Source organism: Anoplopoma fimbria, unplaced genomic scaffold (assembly GCF_027596085.1).
Source record: "Anoplopoma fimbria isolate UVic2021 breed Golden Eagle Sablefish unplaced genomic scaffold, Afim_UVic_2022 Un_contig_12252_pilon_pilon, whole genome shotgun sequence".
NCBI classification, from domain to species: Eukaryota; Metazoa; Chordata; class Actinopteri; order Perciformes; family Anoplopomatidae; genus Anoplopoma; species Anoplopoma fimbria.
The window spans coordinates 1-6,977 of record NW_026551720.1 but is presented as its reverse complement, the minus strand read 5'-3'; the positions used below and the strand labels follow the sequence as shown (position 1 = coordinate 6,977).

The 6,977-nt window shown below is 44.6% G+C and overlaps 1 pseudogene; it reads left to right on the top strand.

Moving 5' to 3' along the window:
- Positions 1-1,540: 1,540 nt before the first annotated feature.
- Positions 1,541-2,827, top strand: LOC129115725 (serine protease FAM111A-like; annotated as a pseudogene).
- Positions 2,828-6,977: the final 4,150 nt, after the last annotated feature.

Sequence of the window (6,977 nt, the reverse complement as noted above, 5' to 3'; positions counted from 1 at the left end):
GATGGGAAGGTGCGCCACAGGACTCACAGTTAAGGGAGGAGCGAGCTGCAAAGACTCAATATAATTCGTGGTCTAGGGGTAGGGAGGGAGGAAGAGCAGAAACAGGAGGAAAGAATAGGTTTTGGCCGGTTGCTCCGCTATGGGCCCCTGCTGTTGGAACTGTCTGAGCAGCTGAGGTAGCTGGATTCATGTAGGGCGGAGCAAAGTTGGCAAAGGTAGATGGTGCAGGAAAGGCAGGAGGGAGAGAAGAGGAAAGGATGTTGGGATGAAAGGATGCATGTGCATGGGTTGATAGTGTAGATTGGGGGAAAACAAGTGCAGAATGTGATGTCTCTGGGGCAGAGAGGGTTTGCTGTGATACGACCTGGCCCTCTGGGGGGCTGCTGTGGCTGACGGGGATTCTCCGGCCGTCGGATGCGTCGTGACGTCATCGGCGTAGCGGCTGACGCGGCAGCGGGAATCCGGAAGTGCTCTGGAGGTTTGCTGAGTGTTGTTGTGTTGGGAGTCCGTGAATAGTTTGAAAAGTTTTGCTTTCCTGTCGGACTTATTGAACGGGACGTTGCGCTGGGTGAGTACGTTCTTTAAACGGGCGACTGTCCACTTGGAGATGTGGGACGTGTTGGGGCTGTTGGAGAGTCGGCGTGGTGGAGGAGGGTCGGGGTGGTTTTGCCCGTCGTTCGAGCACCTGGATCTCGAGCGGATGGGAGAGCGGCTTCGGGGAGGGACGATGTCCCTCGCGCGCCGAAGTCGAGTTCTCCCCCTGGGGCTGTTGGAAGGCGAGGGGCTGACGGCCTCGGAGTTATCCGGATGAATGTCGGGAGCCACGAGGAACGTGGATGGTAGAACGTAGCGAGGTTGCTGGCGACGAAGGATGGTGGGAGAAGGTTGGAGCCTCGGGACTTCGGGGTGAGTTCTTCGAACAGCTCGTTGTCGGAAGGGTTGAGGAAGAGTTCCTGGTCCATGGTGCTGGGTAAGTGTCTTGGGTTCGTGTTGTCTCGCGATTCTGACGTCATGAGGAAACAGAGTCAAGGAGGAAGTGGATGGATTCGTCATGCTTAAATACTTTGTGCAGAGACAATTAGGTGTTCAGGGCGTGGTCATTGTTCCCGAACTACGTTATTTAAAACTTCATTTGTGGTGATTCAGCAGCATTCCAACCATTGTTATCCAAAGTTTATTTTTCAACTATTTCCTACATATATAGATACAGAACCTCTTAAAATATTCTGCACCTTTTTTAGGGATATGTATGCTATAACTTTTCTTATTTCTACCTCTTATACTTTATGAAATATTCAGTTTTTTCCAAAAACAAATTTTATTTCAGGTGTATGACTACCTCTCTCTCTCTTTCTCTCTTTCCGGACAGGTGAGCCACTCAGGCCTTTAGCCTCAGAGAGGATCCTGTTACCGGTGGACAAACACAGACTGGAGGACAGACAGACAACCAGAGAAACAGACAGACTGGTCGGTCTCTTCCTCCACACCCTGCCCTCCCTTTCTCTCTCTCTCTCTCTCTCTCTCTCTGTGTCTCTCTGTCTGTATCTTCTACATTGACACAGTAGGAGGACAAAACACCAAAACAGGATCTTTTCATAAGCAATGAGCTCAAACAGTTCAAGTATCTTTGTGTCTATGGGGAGAAGGGGATGACTGTGGAAGAGGCTCTGAAAAGAGACGGTCGCTTCATTGATCTTACCAACTTCACTCTGTCTGACAATGAGAATCCAGGACGGATCACTGGAATGCACCAAAGTGTTGACAACCCTAGATGGAAAAAGAGTTCAAGATATGTCTTCCTAAAAACAAGGGATCAATTAAAAACCTAAAGGAAACTCCGGGTTCATCAGATAATTCACACCAGAGGAGTGAGCGCGACACAAAGCCTCTCTTAGATGAAGCACAGCAGAGAGGAACCAGTGTCACAGCATTCAAAAATAAAGACAGAAATGTCTTTAACATTGAGGAGATTTATAAAAACTGTGTGAGCAGTTCCCAAAACTGAAAGAACTGATGGAGAGTAGATTCCCTGGTGATACTATCAGAAAGCACTGGCGCTGAGGAAGGAAGACTTTGGAAAGATCCAACAATCATTCAGTGAAGTTCCTGAGTCAGGGAGCTGATTAACTGGGAGAATCGGTTTGCAAAGTGGTTGTTGGGAATTTTTTGAGGAACAGGCTTTGTGCTGTTTGACAACTTCATCCTGACTTCGCACACCTATTTGAAAGATCATGTAGAAGGAGGAAAGATAAAGGATGGTATAGAGGTGTGTGTTATTTAACTGAAGCTCCTGGAGTCGCACACAGCTGCTTTAAGCTGGCTCAACAACACATCTGTTACAGTGAGGATGGGCTTGATTATGCCATACTTGAGATCGATTATGAGGTCCAGATATCCAACCAGACATCAGCAAAGAAAATAAGGTACCACGAGGCTCCTCCAAGAAATTTGGTCCAATACCACAGAATGGTGAAGCCTGTATCATTGGTCACCCGGCAGGAGGAGTGAAAAAATGGATCCAACATGTATCATTGAGAAAGAGAAGAGGCGAGAGGCTGTCGATGATTATCTAAATCCACACAGGGACAATCACTTTTATCCTCTACTCAATTACTGCACCTGATCAGAGAGCAAGGCATTGAGAACATCATGATGGGTGGATGCGAAGCAGACAAAGTAGTGACTTACAACACTTTCATGTATCACGGCGCTTCTACGCTCCAGTGTTTGATGCTGTGGTCAAGTGTTTGGTTTTACAAGAGGATTTATCTATGAGAATGAAAAGAGTGTTATAGAGTTCGCCCAACCCTCTGCTTACCATATTTGATGACTTCAGAGTCAGCTGAAGAAAAGAGGAGGGAAGGAGCTGTTGAAGAGTTAAGGAGGAAGCAAGGGAAACTCATACCTAGAAAAGCTCCTTGTGTTTAGGCTGAATGAAAGCGGATGTGAGGAGCAGGGAGCATTGAGGGAGTCAAGACTGATTGCGGCAGACCCTGATGAGCACTCAATGAGTCAATAGTCACTGATTAAGTATAAGAACAGACATTCCCATTCAAATCAATGTAGCTGGATGGTAAGAGCGGTGGCCATTTTTATATGTATTTATGTATTGTTGCCATTGTGTCAGACTCACTACGAGGTGAAGCAGTAACCACTGAAACAAACAGTGGAGCAGTAACATTAAGAAGAGTAAATGAGTAGAAATGAATAACTTAATGCTTAATCCAAACACTCTTTTTGCAGCGTAGGGAAGCACTTTTCTATCACCAGATTAAAAAGTTTGTGCCGATCTAGCTGGCTAGTTAGCTAGCTTGTTGATTCCACCATGCTTTAATGCTGCACTGGTTACAGAGAAATAAATGATATAAGATAAGATAATCCTTTATTAGTCCCGCAGCATAGGGTAAAGTGCACACAAGAGACATAGTAAAGAAAGACAAGATAAAAAATAAAAATGATTATAAAATAAGCAATAAGAAACAGTTGAAAAACAACAATAACTGAAATATTATATTTACAGACAGAAAAAAACTATTTTAACTATTATTGCACAGTGTAATGTATTGCACAGATTTGTATTGTCATGTGGTCATGTGTCTGCTGGGAGCAGAGCTGGTTGTGCAGCCTGACAGCAGCAGGAAGGAAGGACCTACGGGCCCCTCCTTCACCACCGGGGTGAAGCAGCCGGTGGTGAAGGAGCTGCACAGAGCTGCCAGGGTGTCCTGCATGGGGTGGGAGGTGTTGTTCATCAGGGATGACAGCTTGGCCATCACCCTCCTGTCTCCCACCACCTCCACCGTATCCAGTGGACACCCCAGCACACTGCTGGCCTTCCTGACAAGCTTGTTCAGTCTCTTCCTGTCGGCTGCTGAGATGCTGCTGCTCCAGCAGACCACTGCATAAAACATGGCTGATGCCACCAGAGTTGAAAAAGGTCCTCAGGAGGTCTCCCTGCACTCCAAAAGACCTCAGTCTCCTCAGCAGATACAGTCTGCTCTGACCCTTTTTATAAAGTGCATTTGTGTGGTTAGTCCAGTCCAGTTTATTAGTTCAGGTGAACACCCAGGTACTTATAAGATCTCCACAATCTCAATGTCCTGTCCCTGGATGTTCACTGGTTCCGGAGGACAGTGTTTTACCCGCGGAAGTCCACCACCAGCTCTTTGGTTTTACCAGAGTTGATCTGGAGGCGGTTCCGCCGGCACCATCCTATGAAGTCCTGGTTCAGTTCTCTGTATTCCCCTCTCATCACCGGCGGAGATGAGGCCGACGATTGAGAGTCGTCAGAGAACTTTAGCAGGTGGCAGGTAGCAGAGTTATATGTGAAGTCTGATGTGTAGATGGAGAAGAGGAATGGAGCCAGAACGGCTCCTTGTGGGGCCCCGTGCTGACGTAATATGGGGTGCTGACAGAGCGTTTGTCATTTCCTGGTTCATAACAGATCTACCAACTTAATTCAATCCTAATTAATTAGATTACTGTTTGTGTGACCTAAGGAGTTCATTTCATTATCAGTCATTCATTGTATTCTAACTCATCTCTTTGGGATATGTCGAGAACTTTTTATCTTTATTGATTCCATATCTGTTGTAGGCAGTCATCATATCAGCTCTTTCCTGCCCGTCCCTGCATTCAACCACGCCCAAGTTTCAGTTGATGAACCGCAAGAACCTGTTTGTGTAGTTAATGCCAAGGTGAGTCAGCCTTTATAATATCATTTTAGAATAATAATAATAATTAATTATTTATAATTATTATTATTATCATATTTGGATGATAATAATAATAATTATTATCAGCCAAATATGATCTCTCATCATACAGGTAGCCTACAAACATAGCCTATAAGCTACAGGTAGTCTATAAGCTACAGGTAGTCTATAAACTACAGGTAGCCTATAAACTACAGGTAGTCTATAAACTACAGGTAGTCTATAAGCTACAGGTAGTCTATAAACTACAGGTAGTCTATAAGCTACAGGTAGTCTATAAGCTACAGGTAGTCTATAAGCTACAGGTAGTCTATAAACTACAGGTAGTCTATAAGCTAGGTAGTCTATAAACTACAGGTAGTCTATAAACTACAGGTAGTCTATAAACTACAGGTAGTCTGTAAACTACAGGTAGTCTATAAGCTACAGGTAGTCTATAAGCTACAGGTAGTCTATAAACTACAGGTAGTCTATAAGCTACAGGTAGTCTATAAGCTACAGGTAGCCTATAAACTACAGGTAGCCTATAAACTACAGGTAGTCTATAAACTACAGGTAGTCTATAAGCTACAGGTAGTCTATAAACTACAGGTAGCCTACAAACGTAACCAACAGGATTTAAACATTTCCATGACTTCCTGTGTTTTCATTGAAGGCTGAAAACTGTCCGACTTGATCACAGTTTTATTTAACGCCCCTGATGATGCTGCTGCTCTTCGTCTCTCTAGAGGCACAGTTCAACTCAAACGAACCTAATAGTGACGTGTAATCTACCCTAACCCTGATCGGGCGTGGCTTCAGAGCCTCCAGCGTTTCAGAGCTGTGAATACTGCTTATTTTCTTAGGATATTGAAACATAATTTACTTGGGTTTTTTTTTAATTAGTCAAATTTGGCTGTAGTGGTTATTGATGTGGTTTTCTGTGCTGTGACAAACTTTATTTTCGCTCTACCCGGACCTTAATGTCCTGTTATTCAATGCTTGTGAGCTGTCGGATATTATCAAACAACAATAGCTCTTCTACTTAACAACCACTCACCAAGGTTTCCGAAAGAACCGCCAGAACCTGTTTGTGTAGTTAATGCCAGGTCAGTCAGCCTTTGATCTAAAAATATGAATTATGAATAACCTACTCAATAACAACAAAGTGCGCCTAGTGCACGTCCTATACTCAAACGCAGTGCATCATCTCGCAGAGCCGGTCATCCAGAGTCCAGGTAAGAGACCCAGATTCTTTTTTTAATATACGTGTTGGCCTTATTTATATAAATATATTTCATCATAATTGATGGAATGGTAGGAACGTTGTACGTCTGTAGGTACCTGCTGTTAAGACATAATATGGTGCTGACAGAGCGTTTGTCATTTCCTGGTTCATAACAGATCTACCAACTTAATTCAATCCTAATTAATTAGATTACTGCTTGTGTGACCTAAGGAGTTCATTTCATTATCAGTCATTCATTGTATTCTAACTCATCTCTTTGGGATATGTCGAGAACTTTTTATCTTTATTGATCCATATCTGTTGTAGGCAGTCATCATATCAGCTCTTTCCTGCCCATCCCTGCATTCAACCACGCCCAAGTTTCAGTTGATGAACCGCAAGAACCTGTTTGTGTAGTTAATGCCAAGGTGAGTCAGTCTTTACCCTATTGTTCTGCTGACTTGTCCTGCGAGGAGTGTCAAATATACTGCATGTTGCCAAATCAGTGTCAGTTGGCACAGAAACAGAATTATTCATTTTGCAAATATATCATTTTGTAGCAAGAGGGGCCCGGGTTCACTGGACTGGAGACCTGTCCAGGTAGCCCTGTCCAGGAACCCAACCCTGTCCAGGTGAACCCTGTCAGGTGACCTGCCTTCACCCATTGACAGCTGGGATCGGCTCCAGCACCCCTGCGACTCCTTAACTGGATAAGCAGGTTACGGAAAATGGATGGATGGATAAACGAGGAGTGAGCGTGACACAAAGCCTCTCTTAGATGTAGCACAGCAGAGAGGAACCAGTGTCACAGCAGCATTAAAAATGAAGACAGCAAATGTCAATTCCAGGAGATTTATGCAATGCTGCGTGAGGCAGTTCTCAAAAACTGAAAGAACTGATGGAGAGTAGATTCTCTTGTGAAGTTCAAAGGAACTTCGATTATGGTGGAGTTACACCAAGGCGGGTTCGGAGCCTACCTGGGACTCCTCCGTCAACCCGAGGCGGCCCCGCAATAAACTCGTTAGGCGGAGAAGCATCCAGCAGAGACTCTGGCTCCC